This window comes from Mesoplodon bidens (genome assembly GCF_964165515.1).
Source record: "Mesoplodon bidens genome assembly, chromosome: 17".
In the NCBI taxonomy this organism is placed as follows: domain Eukaryota; kingdom Metazoa; phylum Chordata; class Mammalia; order Artiodactyla; family Ziphiidae; genus Mesoplodon; species Mesoplodon bidens.
In genome coordinates, this window is record NC_138174.1 from 26,247,250 (window position 1) to 26,261,320 (window position 14,071).

Genomic DNA, 14,071 nt, shown 5'->3' on the forward strand with positions numbered 1-14,071 from the left:
CTTCCATGTCCTGGCTATTGTAAATAGAGCTGCAATGAACATTGTGGTACATAAATCTTTTTGAATTATGGTTTTCTCAGGGTATATGCCCAGCAGTGGGATTGTTCTGTCATATGGTAGTTCTATTTTTAGTTTCTTAAGGAACCTCCATACTGTTCTCCATAGTGGCTTTATCAATTTACATTCCTACCAACAGTGCAAGAGGGCTCCCTTTTCCCCACACCCTCTCCAGCATTTATTGTTTGTAGATATTTTGATGGCCATTCTGACTGGTGTGTGGAGATACCTCACTGTAATTTTGATTTTCATTTCTCTAATGATTAGTGATGTTGAGCATCCTTTCATGTGTTTGCTGGCAATCTGTATATCTTCTTTGGAGAAATGTCTATTTAGGTCTTCTGCCCATTTTTGGATTGGGTTGTTTGTTTTTTTGATATTGAGCTGCATGAGCTGCTTGTAAATTTTGCAGATTAATCCTTTGTCAGTTGCTTCATTTGCAAATATTTTCTCCCATTCTGAGGGTTGTCTTTTTGTCTTGTTTAAGTTTTTCGTTGCTGTGCAAAAGCTTTAAGTTTCATTAAGTCCCATTTGTCTATTTTTGTTTTTATTTCCATTTCTCTAGTAGGTGGGTCAAAAAGGATCTTACTGTGGTGTTGGGGAGTGTTCTAATTTCATTCTTTTACATGTAGCTGTCCAGTTTTCCCAGCACCACTTATTGAAGATGCTGTCTTTTCTCCATTGTATATTCTTGCTTCTTTTATCAAAAATAAGGTCATCATATGTGTGTGGGTTTATTTATTTTGTATCCCCTTCCATTGATCTATATTTCTGTTTTTGTGTCACTACCATACTGTCTTGATTACTGTAGCTTTGTAGAATAGTCTGAAGTCAGGGAGCCTGATTCCTCCACCCCTGTTTTTCTTTCTCAAGATTGCTTTGGCTATTCACGGTCTTGTGTTTCCATACAAATTGTGCAATTTTTTGTTCTAGTTCTGTGAAAAATGTCATTGGTAGTTTGATAGGGATTGCACTGAATCTGTAGATTGCTTTGGGTAGTAGAGTCATTTTCACAATGTTGATTCTTCCAACCGAAGAACATGGTATATCTCTCCATCTGTTTGTATCATCTTTATTTTCTTTCATCAGTGTCTTATCGTTTTCTGCATATGGGTCTTTTGTCTCCTTAGGTAGGTTTATTCCTAGGTATTTTATTATTTTTGTTGCAGTGGTACATGGGAGGGTTTCCTTAATTTCTCTTTCAGATTTTTCATCATTAGTGTATAGGAATGCAAGAGATTTCTGTAAATTTATTTTGTATCCTGCTACTTTACCAAATTCATTGATTAGCTCTAGTACTTTTCTGGTAGCATATTTAGGATTCTCTATGTTGTATCATGTCATCTGCAAACAGGGACAGCTTTATTTCTTCTTTTCCAGTTTGGATTCTTTTATTTCTTTTTCTTCTCTGATTGCTGTGGCTAAAACTTCCAAAACAATGTTGATTAATAGTGGTGAGAGTGGACAACCTTGTCTTTTTCCTGATCTTAGAGGAAATGGTTTCAGTTTTTCACCATTGAGGACGATGTTGACTGTGGGTTTGTCATATATGGCTTTTATTATGTTGAGGTAAGTTCTCTCTATGCCTACTTTCTGGAGGGTTTTTATCATAAAAGGGTGTTGAATTTTGTCAAGAGCTTTCTCTGCATCTATTGAGAAGATCATATGGTTGTTCTCCTTCAGTTTGTTAATATGGTGTATCACATTGATTGATTGGCATATATTGAAGAATCCTTGCATTCCTGGGATAAACCCCACTTGATCATGGCATATGATCCTTTTAATGTGCTGTTGGATTCTGTTTGCTAGTATTTTGTTGAATATTTTTGCATCTATGTTCATCAGTGATATTGGCCTGTAGTTTTCTGTTTTTGTGATATCTTTGTCTTCTTTTGGTATCAGGGTGATGGTGGCCTCGTAGAATGAGTTTTGGAGTGTTCCACCCTCTGCTATGTATTTTGGAAGAGTTTGAGAAGGATAGGTGTTAACTCTTCTCTAAATGTTTGATAGAATTTGCATGTGAAGCCATCTGGTCCTGGGCTTTTGTTTGTTGGAAGATTTTTATTCACAGTCTCAATTTCAGTGCTTGTGATTGGTCTGTTTATATTGTCTATTTCTTCCTGGTTCAGTCTCAGAAGGATGTGCTTTTCTAAGAATTTGTCCATTTCTTCCAGGTTGTCCATTTTATTGGCATAAAGTGGTTGCTGGTAATCTCTCATGATCCTTTGTATTTCTGCAGTGTCAGTTGTTACTTCTCCTTTTTCATTTCTAATTCTATTGATCTGAATCTTCTCCCTTTTTGTCTTGATGAGTCTAGATAATGGTTTATAAGTTTTCTTTATCTTCTTAAGGAACCAGAGTTTAGTTTTACTGGTCTTTGCTATTGTTTCCTTCATTTCTTTTTCATTTATTTCTGATCTGATCCTTATGATTTCTTTCCTTGTGCTAACTTTGGGGTTTTTGTTCTTCTTTCTCTAATTGCTTTAGGTATAACGTTAGGTTGCTTAGTTGATATTCTTTTTGTTTCTTGAGGTAGGATTGTATTGCTATAAACTTCCCTCTTAGAACTGCTTTTGGTGTATCCCATAGGTTTTGGGTCATTGTGTTTTCATTGTCATTTTTTTCTAGGTATTTTTTGATTTCCTCTTTGATTTCTTCAGTGATCTCTTGGTAAATTAGTAGTGTATTGTTTAGCCTCCATGTGTTTGTATTTTTTATGTTTTTTTTCCTTTAATTGATATCTGGTCTCATAGCATTGTGGTCAGAAAAGATACTTGATACAATTTCAATTTTCTTAAATTTACCAAGGCTTTGTGACCCAAGATATGATCTATCCTGGAGAATGTTCCATGAACACTTGAGAAGAAAGTGTATTCTGTTGTTTTTGGGTAAAATGTCCTATAAATATCAATTAAGTCCATCTTGTTTAATGTATCATTTAAAGCTTGTGTTTCCTTATTTATTTTCATTTTGGATGATCTGTCCATTGGTGAAAGTGGGGTGTTAAAGTCCCCTACTATGACTGTGTTACTGTCAAATTTCCTTTTCTATGGCTGTTAGCATTTGCCTTATGTATCGAAGTGCTCCTATGTTGGGTGCATAAATATTTACAATTGTTATATCTTCTTCTTGGATTGATCCCTTGATCATTATGTAGTGTCCTTCTTTGTCTCTTGTAATAGTCTTTATTTTAAAGTCTATTTTGTCTGATATGAGAATTGCTACTCCACCTGTTTTTGATTTCCATTTGCATGGAATATATTTTCCCATCCTCTCAGTTTCAGTCTTTATGTGTCCCTAGGTCTGAAGTGGGTCTCTTGTGGACAGCATATATACAGGTCTTGTTTTTGTATCCATTCAACCAGTCTATGTCTTTTGCTTGGAGCGTTTAATCCATTTACATTTAAGGTAGTTATTGATATGTATGTTCCTATTACCATTTTCTTAATTATTTTGGGTTTGTTATCCTACATCTTTTCCTTCTCTTGTGTATCCTGCTTAGAAAAGTTCCCTTAGCATTTGTTGTAAAGCTGGTTTGGTGGTGCTGAATTCTCTTAGCTTTTGCTTGTCTGTAAAGGTTTTAATTTCTCCGTCGAATCTGAATGAGATGTTTGCTGAGTAGAGTAATCTTGGTTGTTCGTTTTTCCCTTTCATCACTTTAAATATCTCCTGCCACTCCTCTCTGGCTTGCAGAGTTTCTGCTGAAAGATCAGCTGTTAACCTTATGGGGATTCCCTTTTATGTTTTTTGTTGTTTTTCTCTTGCTGCTTTTAATATTTTTTCTTTGTATTTTATTTTTGATAGTTTGATTAATATGTGTCTTGCTGTGTTTCTCCTTGGATTTATCCTGTATGGGACTCTGCGCTTCCTGGACTTGATTGACTATTTCATTTCCCATATTAGCGCAGTTTTGTTTTGTTTTGCTTTTTTTTTTTTTTTTTTTTTTTTGCATTACACGGGCCTCTCACTGTTGTGGTCTCTCCCATTGCGGAGCACAGGCTCTGGATGCTCAGGCTCAGTGGCCATGGCCCACAGGCCCAGCCACCCTGCAGCATGTGGGATCTTCCCGCACCAGGGCACAAACCCGTGTCCCTTACATCAGCAGGCGGACTCTCAACCACTGCGCCACCAGGGAAGCACCCAAAGATTTTAACTATAATCTCTTTAAATATTTTCTCAGTCCTTTTCTTTTTCTCCTCTTCTTCTGGGATCCCTATAATTTGAATGTTGATGCATTTAACGTTGTCCCAGAGGTCTCTGAGACTGTCCTCAATTCTTTTCTTTCTTCTTTCTTTATTCTGCTTTGCGGTACTTATTTCCACTATTTTATCTTCCAGGTTACTTATCCATTCTTCTGCCTCAGTTATTCTGTTATTGATTCCTTCTAGAGAATTTTTAATTTCATTTATTGTGTTGTCCATCATTGTTTGTTTGCTTTTTAGTTCTTCTGGGTCCTTGTTAAATGGTTCTTGTATTTTCTCCATTCCACCTCCAAGATTTTGGATCATCTTTACTATCATTATTCTGAATTCTTTTTCAGGTAGACTGCCTATTTCCTCTTCATTTGTTTGATCTGGTGGGTTTTTGCCTTGCTTCTTCATCTGCTGTGTGTTTCTCTGCCTTCTCATGTTGCTTCACTTACTGTGTTTGGGGTCTCCACTTCGCAGGATGCAGGTTCGTAATTCCTGTTGTTTTTGTTGTCTGCCCCCAGTGGGGAAGGTTGGCTTCAAGTGGGTTGTGCTGGCTTCCTGGTGGAGGGGACTGGTGCCTATATTCTGGTGGATGAAGCTGGATCTTGTCTTTCTTGTGGACAGGACTACATCCGGTGGTGTGTTTTGGAGTGTCTGTGACCTTATGATTTTAGGCAGCCTCTCTGCTAATGGGTGGGATTGTGTCCCTTTCTTGCTAGTTGTTTGGCATAGGGTGTCCAGCACTGTAGCTTGCTGATCATTGACTGTAGCTGGGTCTTAGCGCTGAGATGGAGACTTCTAGGAGAGCTTTCGCTATTTGATATTGCATGGAGCTGGGAGGTTTGTTGTGGACCAATGTCCTGAACTCGGCTCTCCTACCTCAGAGGCTCAGGGTGACACCCAGCCAGAGAACCAAGACCCTGTCAGCCACACTTTTGGGAAGTTTGAGGTCTTCTACCAGCATTCAGTAGGTGTTCTGTAGGAGTTGTTCCACATGTAGTTGTGTTTCTGATGTACTTGTGAGGAGGAAGTTGATCTCAACGTCTTACTTCTCCACCATCTTGAAGGTCTCTTCTGCCAACGACAATTAACTTTTTCCCTTTATCTTGTTTTTCTGCTATTAGGATAAGACATATTGTGAGTCATGAATGTAGTGAAATATTTAGCTCTCTGTCTTACTTTTGAAATATTTGATTTCATAAGTTAACTGTTGTTAAGTTTGCTTTCCTATACACACCAGCATATAATAATTTCAATATGAATATAAAATACAGGAAGCCATTTTAGATGGGGCCAATGGTCTGACACAAATTACAGGCTTCAAAAGTTATTGTGTGAATAATACTGATCTGGAAAGAATGGAAGAAGGGAAAGCTACGCAAAATAAGAAATGGAAATAGGATTATTTACTTAACCTTTGAACTGGCTAATAATAAGAATTACTATTGTGTAATTTACAAAGCACTTTTATATATAATAATCAAAATCAGAAGTAGATGCCACTATTGTTGTCCCATTTTATGGAAAAGGAAACTAAAGCTTAAGGACATTTGTCAACTTACCCAGCGTCACTGTGGTGAAGCCACTGGGGCTTAGACCACAGTCTCTATTATGAAATCCTTGGAAGGTGCATCTGACAGCACACATAACCATGATTCTAAGAGAAGAGGAGGACAATCTCCCTTTGTTTATGGTTGGAATACTGTTTACGGGACCTGTTGCTCCTGTGGGCTTAGTTAGTTACCTCAGGGGTCACGGTGCCTTTGCTGGTGTAGTGAGCTGAATTATGTTCCCCCAAAAGTTGTGGCCAGTCCTAACCCCCAGTACTTACAAATGTGATCTTATTTGGAAATAGCATGTTTGCAGATATATTTCAATTATGGATCTCAAGATGAGCTCATCCTGGACTTAGATTGGGCCCTAAGTCCAATGACAAGTTTCCTAATAAGACAAAAAAAAGGAGAAGACACAGAATCCAGGTAAAGATGAAGATAAATATTGAAGTTATGCAGCTACAAGCCAAGGAACACCAAAAATTGCCATTAGCAACTATAAAATAGGAGAGAAACATGGAATGGATGCTGTCTCAGAGTTTCCAGAATGTACCAACCATGTCAACACCTTGATTTTCTACTTCCGTGCTCCAGAACTGTGAAAGAATAAATTTCTGTTGTTTTAAGCCACTAAGTTTGTGTGATTTTTTAATGGTAGCCCTAGGACACAAAAGCAGTTGGGTTTTCTTTTACAAATCGTAGAAATAATAGTATGCAAAAGTCATAGTTTTAGCTACATTTGTTGGATATAGAAAGCAGGAAAAAGTCGCAAGATGACTGGAAGATACCAACAGATAAAAATTAAGAAGCAAAACCATTAGTGAAGCCAATGTGTCTTCTCTGGGGGATCAGGTTTCTAGATGCTATTTGCCTGTCTTCCCTGACCTACAAGTTTAGAAATTGGCATGAATGTGATGGAGGAGAAATTTCCAGGAAATCTACCAGTTAATTAGGTAAGTCTGGAAAAGTCACTTAACCTCTCCGATCTTCATATATTAAATCAGTGCAGTGCAGTCTCCAGCCAGCTTTAAGTTTGGATGATTCACTTTCACACCTTGAGGCCTGCTACTTGGCACTGCCGTTCATCTGGGAGTGGAGGAACCTAGGCTTTGGAACAAGGTACCTGGGTGCAGATCTTACCCCTATCACCTGGTTGATAATTCTCAAAATTTTTTCTATGTGATAGTCATCATTATGCTTACTTTAGAGGGCTATTGGGTGGTTTAAATGGGAAAATGCATGTAAAATATACTTTTTGCACATAGTAGGTGCTCAACAGTGATATTTATTCCTGCATTAAACTTTAACTTTTGTTTCAGATACTTCAGGGCCAGTTTATTATCATGTTAACTCAATCCTGATGTCCTGCCTAGTGACTGACAAACAGGTTTCTCAATCTTTTTAAAAAATTTTTCCATTAAAAAAACTTTTTTTCATCCTTTAATGATTTTTCTGGCTCTGTCTTCTCTATTTTCTTCCTTGTCAACTACAGACAAGGAGAAGTGTTTTGAAGTCTCTTTAGTTTATTTTAAGAGAATAGGCTGAATATAAGTTTTTTGTTTCAAATTATACTCTTACCATACCCCACAAACCTACCCACCCCCTATTTGAAAATTTCTGAACTAGTATTCTAACTGTAACTCACTGGAAACAGTGCCCTACTATTGTCTGACAAATATATACAATTGGCATTTCTAGCTGATTTCGGAGGAGAGTTCTTAAATGAGATAATCTTCAGTATATAACTTGAAAGCACCTGGAATCAACCACTTGCATAAATTCAGGCCTGCCTAAGAGCAATACTATATGAATAAACCAGGAACTCATGATGACAGTGCATAGTACACTCTTACGAGTCTGGATGAACTATGAAATTCAATTCCCATTGGTATTTCCCAGTTAAAAGAAAACTTTTCCAGTAACCAGTGAATTTTGAAATAACAAATCTTTTAAGTTGCATCTCTTAGACTGGGAAGGCTGGTCAAATACATTGTCCTGAGCAACACTTATTTCTCTCCTCTCTGTTTCTGTCACACAATAGAAGCTTCTCTACAAGTCCCAGCATCCTTCCTCATCTTTCTCTATCTCCCTCACTCTGTTCTTTTATGATGCCCATTGACCTGTCCCAACTCCAGCTACACACACTCCCTTCTGGAGAAGGTTGGCTTTGTCAGTGCCAGGATCTTCTTTCTTGGGCTAGGAGAAAGGTTGTGAACTTTCACTTAAAAAGTAATTTTTAGACCTGTCACGATAATAACTTTATAAACTTCTAACTTTACCATACTTTCAGATATATTATCACATTTCCTCTTAAATTTTTAAATGAGATTCTCATAATACATTATTACTTTTAGGGGGCTGAGACTTCAGAGCGATACTTGGCTTGCTTGAGGGAAGTACAGAGGGGAAGCTTGAATGTGATGTTTGAACTCTTAGTCCTATGCTCCTCCCTCTCTCTTTTATTCATTTAAATCCATCTATCTGTCTATCTATCTATCTTATCTATCAACTTATAGATATCTATCAACTATATATATCTATCAACTTATCTATCTCCTTATCTCCATCCATCCATCCATCCGTCCAATCTCATTGTTTTACTGTAACCATACTCCAATGGATGGATATAACTCATGTTCTGAGAGTAGAATGCAGGAGGGAATAATCTTAGATGGCTGGCATCCTCCCAACTATTGGGTTGGCCAAAAGGTTCATTCGGGTTTTCTGTAACAACTTACGGAAAACCCCGAACAAACTCTTTGGCCAACCCAATACATAGTGCTACATGATGTGTGCTAATCCTCTTATGCTCTGTCACCATTGAAGCTGCCAATGTCTCCTAAAGGGTCATTATAACCAAAGGAAAACTATCAGAAGTGGGGACCAAACTGGGAGTACTACGGGTAATGAGACAATTTTATGAGGTGGATATGTTATAAAATGTTACTACTCTCATTTATTTCTAACTCCACCTTTCTTGAATAATGTGTCTGACCAAAATGTAATGTAATAAAAATAAAACAAAATAGTTAATTTCACAGTCCACAGGTGGAAATCAAAAGCACTTGGAAAAAGAGCTTTTCTATGTCAAAAAGTCATTCAAAGTAAGAATAAATTATGGCAGATTTTTGCTATTAATTAACAGTTCCATTCAAAGACTTCTCTTAGGTAGAAATAGCAGAGGTTTAGGACTTATTAAGCCTTCTTGAAAGGCCACAAGGGTCAGATTCTTATTCAATTCTCCTTGTAATCCTCATCCAGTTATCATACTGAAAATTATTTTCAAAACACATGCTTTGTTAAACTTGAATTACATAGACCCAGTAAGATGCTTTTCCTATATTAGAGATCACAGAACCTTTCCTGTAAGAAGCCAGAGAGTAAATATTTTAAGCTTTAGGGGTTATTTGGTCTCTGTCACAACTATTTAACTCTGCCTTGGTAGCTCAAAAACAGCAATGGACACAAATGAATAGGTGTGACTGCGATCCAAACAACTATTCTCAAAGACAGGAAGTGGGATGGATCTGGCCCACAGGCTGTGGTTTGATGACCCCTTTCCTGGATCAAACTGAGAAGGTAGGAGGTGGGGTGTGATACTGAGAAAATCTGTGTTTTAGCTGAACATAAAATGCAAGACAAATATCTGTACATGTTGCTGGATACAGCTACATGAACCTACCCTATTCATTAATATACATAAACTCCACTAGCTCACTTTCCCTTCTATGTGATTTCAGAAATCTATTTATTCTTCTCTAGAAAGAAACAAAGTTCCAGTTCTTTTCAAGGCTTGACCTGCTCTATAGGGGAATGGAAACAATCACAATTGGAAAAGCAAATATTCTGCCTTACCAAAGTTTTAAAGTAGAAAGCAGAGAAATAAAAACTTCATTAGTAGCCAGAACTGAGCCTTGGAGGCTCATTGGGTTTGAAAGCACCAAATAGGTGAAAAAAATGAATGCATCAATCTTTCAGAATCAATGCATCACTCTGCCGATAGAGCTAACTTTCTATTTCAACCCCATTCTCCCTTCATTCACTACAGAGACACCAGAAATCAGATCCTCCCTGAGTTAAACTACATTCCGGTGCCAAGCAAAGATTCTTGGTATATAGATTCTTAGCAAAATGATAACCATGCTGTGAACTTCAGAAAATGTAACATACAATCCATAGAGAAACCTACTAAATAGATGCGAAGTAAGCAGCTGCGAGCTGTCTCTTTCAGCACCTGACCGGAGATGCTTAATAAAATAGCGTACAAAGTATTACTCTCTCATCAGTACCAAGAGGCAGGTGTGGAGAGATAACTAAAGCTATTTTCCAAAATGGGGAATTTTCTGGTGTGCCTGTATTGAAATGACAATTTCTTTATGGGATAGGAGATGGACAGGAAAACACTAGCCAGGTAGTTGCCCTGGTGCCCACCACCAGTAAAAGGTCTATAATGGGATTCCAAATTAGATTGTTGAACCTCGAAGACAAGGTGCTTCACATCTGTGAGATGTTCAGCTTGGATTTATAATGAGTTCACCAAGCAGAATGAACCACACTTGAAATCAAATACTTTGCATTCAGGATGAAATAAGTGGGGATCAATCATAGTCAGGGAAGTAACATTTGCTCAGAATGTAATGACATACTGAGCTTAAAAAAATAAAATAAAAAAGGAGAGTGGAAAATGAAAGAGCATGAAAGAGCCAGTTCATGGGTGATGCCAAAGGGCAATATTTGTGCCTGAGAAGAGCTGCATGTATGTATTAGCTTCTAAAGATGGTAACTGAAGAGGGTGGAGTGGTGAGAAGTATAGGTACCCAAACAAATCAACATGTTACCGAATGCAAGTTTATGTACTTGATGCAGAGTGAAGTCAAACGAACGGAAACAGGAAACATCGGACTCCGGAACAGAGAAAGGTTTATTGCAGGGCCATGCAAGAAGATGGATGGCTTGTGCTCCCCAAACCCCGACCTCTCCAAAGGATTTCAGCAAAGCATTTTTAAAGGCAAGGTGAGGGAGGGGTGCGGTTAGTTGTTGCAAACTTCTTGGTGTCAGAATCCTTTCTTCTTGCAGCTGTCCACTTAGGTCAGGTCACAATGTTCCTGTAAACCTCCAACAAGACAAATGCTAGTCTTTGTTTTGCAACCTTTTTATTTTTTTCAGTACTCGGGCCTCTCACTGTTGTGGCCTTTCCCGTTGCGGAGCACAGGCTCCGGACGCACAGGCTCAGCGGCCATGGCTCACGGGCCCAGCCGCTCCGCAGCACGTGGGATCTTCCCAGACCGGGGCACGAACCCGTGTCCCCTGCATTGGTAGGCAGACTCTCAACCACTGTGCCACCAGGGAAGCCCTGCAACTTTTTATCTCTATATGAATGGACTCTTAAAGGTCAGAGCCCTGAGAATAGTCTATTCTATATATTTCAGGAGATAGGCAACATTCTTTTACAAAATATGCAGAGCCAGCATGACTGAGCACAGGCAACAGAGCACAAAGCTTAGAGCAAAAAGAACAGATGTAAAATGGAGTCAGATTTATTCTTCCCTTTTACAAACATGCCCAGGAAACAGCCCAAAACACTACCATCTTATGAAGCATTTTCTGAGTGTTTTCAGAGGTTTTTGTTCTGGTGATAGTCTTGGGTTACCAAACAAATAAGTCTTGGTAACAAGTTGTTTTGTTTTCATGGTGGTTAGATGAAGCCAGGCATAGCCCACCTGTGGATGGCATGACAGGGTCAAGAAATACCTGGGACTAACCTTAGAAGTACCCTGCCAGTGGCTGAAGAGCTGCAAAGAAATGCAGAGGCTCCCAGGAGACCACATCCTTCACTGCACAGGCAGCTCACTCCCCAAATCCCTAAAATATGAGTATCTGCAAAAACTCTGCAGGATGGCATGGCAACCCCCAATGATCCAGGACCTTTGATCCCAGCCACTCTGCCATGATTAGTATACCTGCCAGGGCTAAAATTTCCCCAAGGTAGAGGTCAGCTCCTGGAAATCCTTAGGGGTGCCGCAGGTGTGATACACCCTTTCTTTCACAGAACCAATATCGTCACCTGTGCTGCTGTCTAGTGGGGAAATGTCACTGGAGGCCTCATTAACAGCAGACAGTACAGAAAGTCATGGTATGACTTCTGGCCTTCCTGCAGGATTTGAAGTTTATATTACAGAAGGAAGGAAAAAAACGGGTGTCATGACTTGTCGTTTTCTTTTTTCATCCCATAACTGTCATTCACAGGGTTCCAAACAGAATGAAAAGAGCAAAAAGGAAGCCCAGTGAGTTGCCTGGCCTGGGAGGGTGTGGTGAGTTGTTGCAGTCATTGTTTTAACCAGAGATGACAGTGACCCAGTGTACCTCCCTCCTACACTCTCTTTCAAGATTCTCTTTTGACTTGACACAGCCTTTTGGCTGCCAAGGTCCATCCAGATCCCAGAAGGCCCCTGCCTGAGCCAGTACTGGATGTGGCCCTGCTGCTCGCCTTTGGCTGTCTTCAGGAATCCTTACAAAGTTACAGGGGAGGAAGTGAGTGCATTTCATCCTCTCCATGCCTGCTAATGAAAGCTTTCTGCTTTGCGAGGAGAGAGAGGCTGGCCCATCTGGTGTTCTCTTGCTCCCAAGTTAAGATTATAAAAATGGAGGGAGAGGGACTTCCTTGGTGGTCCAGTGGTTAAGACTCTGTGCTCCAATGCAGGGGGCCCGGGTTCGATCCCTTGTCAGTGAAATAGATCCCACATGCTGTGCCTGCTGCAACTAAGAGCCCACACGCCGCAAGTAAAAGATCCCATGTGCCACAACTAAAGATCCCACATGCCGCAACTAAGACCCAGCACAGCCAAATAAATTAAAAACAAACAAACAAACAAAAATGGAGGGAGATAATATTTTGGACAGCAGCCTCTGGCTGCTGCTACAGTTGCTTCTCTAGCCTCACCCTGCAATGCCAAGCAGAGTTTCTCAGCAGGCAAAGGACTAGTAATGAGTGATGGGATGGAAGAGTTTCAGGATCAGACAAGATGGGGGTAGGCAGCATACAAAAAAGTGAAACAAGGCCCATGTGTGGGATGTGTCTACAGGAAAAGGTGTTTCCCAAACTGCCTGACCAATGACCTTATTACAAGGCATAGCCCGAGATTGTTATTCTGCAGGGAACATGAAGGGTTAAATAGTGAACATGATCATTGCTGTCTCTTGTATGTACGCACGGAGGTCTTGCACTTACAACACACACCAATAGCCATCGCTGTCAAGGAGACCAGGAGACTGTGGTCTCTCACTAAGACAAGTACAGATTGATCCAGGGGTTCAAGGGCAAGCCATCAAAAGAAGTGTTATTGTTTTGCTGTTTTTCTCCCTCTTTCTTTTAAATGTACTCCTCTCCAATTCACTGAATTTTTTTCACCCTTATTCTTAGACTCTCTTAGGGAAAATCCTGTGCAATTTTCTAAGTCGAATCTCATTTTGCTATTCTTCCCCATATTTTTGTTCCCAGGGGAAAAGACATAGCTAGAATTCTGTGTGTGTGACTGATAAAGCCTTTAGAAAAAGAGATAATGAGGCGGAGACCAACAGAGACTCAAAGACTCTCCTGCATAGATGTAACAACTCTGTCATCTCCAAAGAAATCCTGTCATTAATATGCTGGGGATGGGAGTCCTTGTTGGAGTGGTCAGGCAGGCAGGCAGTGTTTACCAAGTACTTGCAGTGCTGCAGACAACTGTCCTTATCACAGGAGGGAATTATGTGGGAGCAAGTCACTCTAATAAAAAGAAGAGGGACAGGGCCTCCCTGGTGGCGCAGTGGTTGAGAGTCCGCCTGCCGATGCAGGGGATACGGGTTCGTGCCCCGGTCTGGGAGGATCCCATATGCCGCGGAGCGGCTGGGCCCGTGAGCCATGGCCGCTGGGCCTGCGCATCCGGAGCCTGTGCTCCGCAACGTGAGAGGCCACAACAGTGAGAGGCCCGCATACCGCAAAAAGAAAAAAAAAAAAAAAAAAAAAGAAGAGGGACAGAACAGAAAAAAGTACCGAAAATACACAAAGAAAAAACTTACGCTCAAGCACACATGTAATCGGGTACATTGCTGCCTGAGTGCTGAGGATGTGACTATAGTGACAGAAGCAACTAGAGGTCTGGGAGGGGGGTTGTCTGGAGAGGTCTCAGGGTAGGGGAGAGGTGGTCCTTGAATATCAAGACAAATTTGCACTGAGTAGAAAAGAAACTAAACAAAGATGCTCAGGAGCTGGAACCATGAGGGAACCAAGCT